Here is a 6,445-nt window from a genome sequence, read left to right on the forward strand (position 1 = left end):
TGCTGTTTTCTGGTTTTGTATGTGTTTATCTTTGTGGCTGGCTATCTATATACACATACACAGGCTTGTGTGTGTGCATGCCTATTGCGATGCACACTCTGCCTTGCTGCTGCTGGACCTGGGGAGATGGAGCTGCCAGCAGCTTCACCACTGTCAGTCTGTGAAGTTTAGCAACTCCAACCAACACTTCCCTCCTACTGCAGGCAGGAAGTAATTTTTGCTAAAGAACAAGGTTAAAAAGCAGCCTTTGTGCAGCAGTTAATTTTTCAGTAGCTGTACTGTACCATATTCAAGGCCAGGTTGGACAGAGCCTTGGGTGACATGGTCTGATGTGGTCTAGGGCATCCCTCCCTATAGCACGGGGGTTGGAACCAGATGATCTTGAGGTCCTTTCCAACCCTAACCATTCTATGATATTCTTGAATACCTTCTCAACAGAAATGCATGCTTATTTTATTTTCTAGAGTAGCTGAATCTTTGCTGCTCTGCTGCTTCGGGATGAAAGTACAGGCAGTCTCCTCTAGACAGGGTGTTCAAATCCATCTCTGGATTACACCTCTATTAGCCAAAAGGATGTCAGCGTTTTGGTAATTTAACAATCAGTCTCTGCAGTAGTAAATCAGGAAGAAGAAAGGGAAGTTGATTTATAGCACAACAGCAAGCTGAGATGTGACAATTCAATACTTAAGATTATACATATGGGTAAGACTTTCCAGGTACTGCTGCTAGGAAATGCGTTAGCATTGCATGGGGCTTGTGTGTGGAAAATAAATATTTCTAACGTGCTCTCCTTCACTGAGCAGCAGCAACAAACTAGTTGCATCACTTATAAAGCAGGATGAGCCTATCAATATGTTGTAAAGCAAACTATTACACATTATTTCCTAGAATAATCAACAGCTTTGATAAACATATGCAAAAAGGCAGCCTGTCTGTTGTTTGTCTTTATTCTTTTACATGCTTGGTAGCTGATGCCAGGACATTTTTTATGCTGAAACCCAGCACCAAGTCCCTCAGGTGAAATAACAAGGGACTTCTGTGAACATACGACAAAAAAGTTTCATTAATAATTTAACATGGTAGCTGAGCTTAAAATAGCTGGAAGATTCCAGAGTAAGTGTAGAGAGAAGAGGTTTAAAAACCATTTTTCCCTACTTCAAGCAGCTCTTCCAAGAGATACAGAAAACAAGCTACTATAGAACCATAAAGGTCCTACAAATCAAGAAGCTTCAGAATCTAGCACTCTCTTGCTATTAATACCCTGAAGGAGCCTGCACTTTTTTAATCCTCTTTAGAGAATAATTTTTAAACAAACAACACTCAGGATCCAGTATTATTTCATAAAAGTTTAATATTTGTTTTTAAAACTCTTTAATCAAGAGAAAGGAAGCATCCATACATACACAGTCACCCTGGATGCTGGCAAAAGAACTTACAGACATACCCATGAACAGGATGTTTAGGTATTATGAACCTATATGAGAAAAGGCCTCACTGATTAATCACATTAATAATAATGAAAAGAATGTTCCCTCATACCAAAGAGAAGAGGAGGCACCAATCATGCAAATCTGTACCCACCTTCTCACAACAGCATTCCAGGAGTCCAGCAGTTCCAGGTAACATTTTCTTAGCTCCTGTGGAAATTAACGAAAAGCCAGGAAAGAGAATAGGCTTGTTATGCAAACTTCATGCTCATCCTAAAATCCTGATTGCTAAGCATCTGGTGTATTTCACTGCTACATTCCCAAATCTGAGGCCCTTTTAACTGTTTTCCCCTCTGCATCAAAAACTTTCAATACTAAAAGCTTTTGATGTACTCTGGAAGAAATATGGCAAACCTAATACAGAATGAAAACAGCTGCTGTAGAACATGCTGGCAATGTAGGTAGTGCACTAGAAGAAACCTGTAAGAACTAGGATAACTAAAAGGTATGTATTTAATGCTTTGGTCTAGGATGCTAACCCTTATAAAGCAGAGAGTTTCATTTTACAAACCTGAAATAAATTTTCAACCTCTGAACCCTTCTTGTGTTCTGAAACACAAATTCAACTCTCAGAAGAATAATTACAGGTCATTTAGTGTCTTGGATGAGTTCTGCAGACGTTGTAGCCTGCTTGAAGTAGGCTGTGCATACCTGTATCTTATTTCAAATGCTAGGTAGAAAGTGAATCACAAAGTACTGTAGCAAAGGCAGATACAGCTTTTCCCCCCCCACCCTAGTCAAAATGAATCCATTGCATGAATTCATTGCACTGAATACATGAAATAAATAAAAGTGTGAATTATTTCTGTAATCCTATCTTGGATAGTATGGCTAAAGACACAAGCAAGATACACTAGTTTTAAATCTCTCTCATACACCTGGTAAAGCAATATAATCTGTGAAACTAGGTGGCAGAGGACATGACTTTTGAACAGTACTTGACCATATTAAATTTTAAATGCAGTTTTCAGTTCTTAGGAGAAAAAGCAGTGTCTGATATTCCTTTGCTGAAGGACTTTATTTCTTCCCCTGCTAATCAAGCATTTCTAAATACCCATCTTAGAGGAGCATAGTTACATGAGTCTTTCTCTCATCTAATTATTTGGGTTTTATCTTTAATTTATGGGGTTTTTTTTTCTGACAAAGAGATGAACACAGCCTAATGTAAATACTGATGTGAGGATCATCCCTACCATTTCTTTATCAGGTAGCTGTTACAGGGCTTTTTGTATTTTTTTGCAGCTAACACTGCCCCTGAAGTGTTATTTTGTTTTTGCATTCATCTCAAGTTTGTAAGAAAATTAAACAGGGTGGTATTATCCCAATTATTATTTTCTATCAACAAAAGCAGTTTCTTGAAGAAAGGTTCTATTTTATTACGAATGGAAAACATTACCTTGTGTGTATGCGCTCTCCTGTCTGCAAACCGAAGATTCTTCAGCCAGCCTACTGGAAAACGGAACACTTGCTTCCCTTGAAGGAGCTCTGATACAGGTTTTATTTCCTGCAGGCATTCAGCTGTTCTCCACCACTTGTGTGAGCAATTCTAATGGCTCTGCTCTCTGCACCTCCAGTTGCTGTACAGCTTCATGGGAATCATTACAGCAGCTTGCCTCCTTTTACCAGAGACTAGAACTGCTAACATGGTAATTAGCCTTCTCATTGCAAGCAACAAGACAGCCCAAGAAGAGGTGGAGGTGGGATCGCAAAACCAACCCCAGAAACTAATAATAAATATGGAGCATCAGGTTTCTGCTCTAAGGCAGTATATAGCAATCTCCAGCTGCATTATTCTGCTCAAGTTGGTTACAACCAAGAATACATCCATACTGGCTGCAAATGGCTCAAGACGGGATGGTCTAGCAGCTACAACTGCATCTCTAGCTCCTTCTTCATGCTAGATAGAGGCAGAGGAGTCAACAAAAATCTATTTCATGTCTGCTTCATACTCTCACATTGGTGGCATGTAGGCTGCTTGCACTTAACTTTGCAGCAGACAAAAAAGGACTGAATGATTTTGCTCCCTTTACCTTTCCGTAATATGCTGAGAGAGTAATAAACCAACACAGTATTACATTAAGTGTCAAATAAAAACCTTTCTCGTGATTTCTCTTGCCCTTTGCACTAAAATATAGTTTTATCATGCTTTGGGATGCACTAGTTTGGTGGATGGTTGTGGGTTTGCTTTCTTAGAGTCTTCTATCATCACTTACTTTCACTTGCTATTTCTGAAAGCTATTTGAGATTCACCAGGCTAAAAAAATAATCTCTCTTTGCCCATTTTTCCTACTGTTTCCACAAGCAAAATTTCAGATATTTGTGTGGCTTCCCTTAGCTAAGAATTAGGCATTTATTTGTACTGTTGGCAAGAATTAAGAAGGAGCAGAGACCTTATATCTCAATCTGCTCTTTGTACTTTTTACCACTGACATAAATGCATCTGGAAAAATATTAGTAACAGGATGCTGGTTGATAATTTCTTCTCTGCTCACACGCCATTTAAGTCTAAACCAAGCAAGAAAACAACCCCCCAAAAGCCTTTCTGCTGCTTAGTTAAAACACAGTCAAAACAAGATTCCAGCAAGCCAGAAGCAGAATTTACCTGCCCAAGAGACTACCCCAGGGAAAAAATGTTCTGCATTTTGTCTAAAACATTACTTTTGTTTTCAAAGTTTTCTGCAAATTGCAAACCTCCAAAAGCTGCTTCTCCTTTCCAGATGCAGCCACAGAGGTTAAAAGAAACTGGAAGTATTAAAAAAAACCACACCTGGACATACAATAGACTGACAGAATGCCAGCAGCTTATCCATGCCTCTTCTTCCACTGCCTCTTCATTGGTTGATTTTGCAACAAACTTCGTCCAAGAGAAAGGCCTTTCTGCCAGCCTCCATCACAGCAAACTAAAGGCTGCAGCATCAAACGAAGGCTTAGAGTTGATCCACTGTCCTTTGAATGTACAGGTATTTATGCCTGATTTGAGGTAGTGTCAAGAAAAGATTCAAACTGGGCTTATTTCCTACCAGCAGCTTTCTAAAAACCAGAAGAAAAAAAACCTCCTTTTGCGTTATGCAGCTTTTAGAGAACTAGGTTGGGAAGGAGAGGTTATGCTGTATTGCACCATTCAAACACACAAGTAAATCCCCTCCATTAACTCACCCCTCCTCCTCAGGATCTGGAGTCAAGAGTCCAAGGCCAGCCTAGAACTTAAGGCTTCCCAGTCAGTGCACTATGCTACAGCTCTGCGAGCACAGGGGACCAGTACAGTGGATAAATCATTTACTGCGTGCCTCTGGAAACCACAGTGAAAAAAAAAAAAGAAAAAAAATACATAAATAAAAATATATGGCATTTCATGAAACCGCAAGACAGTGTTACAGCCTGCCTCTGCTGCCTCTGCCATCTACACCACCTGCTTTGTTCTCATCCCTTCTAGCAGTTCAAGGAGCACCTTTCACTCCTATCTCATAAAAAGGCCAAATTAATCTTTCTGGTGTGGAATAGAGCACCCTACTCCACTCGGGGACAGAAGAACAATTATTGGAATAAAGGGCATGAAGAGAAGAACTATTTAATTTGTACCATAGGAAGGTTCAGCTTCTGGAAAGCTCAAGACAAGAATCAGGTGACAATTCTCAGTTTCTCATTTGCAAAGCTCTTGCTTTCTCTTGATGCTAGTGGCTCTCTGTTTATGGCCAGCCAGGTTCAGCAGTGACCACCACTTCTACTGCTTGCAGAAGCAACAGTAGCAGAGCAGATAACAAGGATATTGGATTTATACCGACATCCTTTCCTCCAAAATAATCAAGAGTATGTCTCACACAGGTAGCACAGCATTGAATAAGACTGACCGAACAAGATGACTGTCCAAGTTATTCCATTTGCCGTTGCATGCACCTTCATGGAAACCAATCTGCAAAAGGAAACTAACCAGAAAGCACGTCTATATCCCAAAAGAGTACCATCTAAAATGCAGAACTGTGGAAAAATTCAGCATTCCCTTTAATAACTCCCTTCCCTGCACTGACATCCCTATATACAAGGCAGGCAAGAAAACCAGTTCCCCTTTTCCTCTGTAGATTTACAAGGGATCAGGCACTTATCTGAAGAAACTAGACAGAAAATGGGGGAGGGAAATTTGGCTGCCAAATGTAAACAAATAAACTCAGATATCTAATAAAAAAAAAACAAAACACCACACACACACAAAAAAAAACCCCACCAACAAAAAAAAACAGAAAACTGAGATCCACTACAAAGGACTTTTTTATAAACCAGGATTTAAGCAATCTCTACTCATCACCCAACTTCATTTTGAAAGTATCAAAGCATGTCAAACCATGCTTTCTTTAGTTTCGAAAAGCAAATGGTTCTTTGAAGAATGTAGGGCAATGATACCAACAAAGACATCTTATTTTCAATGCAGTAACTGCTTAACATCACAAAAACGGCTCAAAAAGCCTTTCTCAAAACCTTCTTCCCTTCTTAATTACCTGGTTTTGATGACTTGACCATTTATACTGTATTTCCAAATTCAGCTTAAACAGATCTTACATTTCCAGTATGAAAACCACCATGATGACTCTGAAAAGATGTTTCATGTGAAGCTTCTTCACACACAGTCACAGAATAGGAAGAAAAACTGGTGATTTTTGCCCCTCTGGAGGTCCATGTGCTGGTAGTAATTACAGAAGTATGAACTCTTTGGGTTCCCCCCCCAATGCCCTGCCTCGAGCTTTACATAGGGCTCAGGACTTCAAACAAATTTCCACTGATGATGTTGACAGTAGTTCTTCCATTGACTCGAGCTGGGAATAGATCAGTTTTTTACTGAGCAGGCTACCTGTTGAATATCTTCATCATCTACCATTTCTCAGTTTGATAAGCTACTACAGGAGTTAGAAATTAATTGAAATCAAACACTTTCCTTAAGAAAAGAAAGAAGAAAATCAGGAAGAAAG

This window comes from Pezoporus occidentalis, unplaced genomic scaffold (genome assembly GCF_034315485.1).
Source record: "Pezoporus occidentalis ecotype Australia unplaced genomic scaffold, CSIRO_AGI_Poc_V1 ctg34, whole genome shotgun sequence".
In the NCBI taxonomy this organism is placed as follows: domain Eukaryota; kingdom Metazoa; phylum Chordata; class Aves; order Psittaciformes; family Psittacidae; genus Pezoporus; species Pezoporus occidentalis.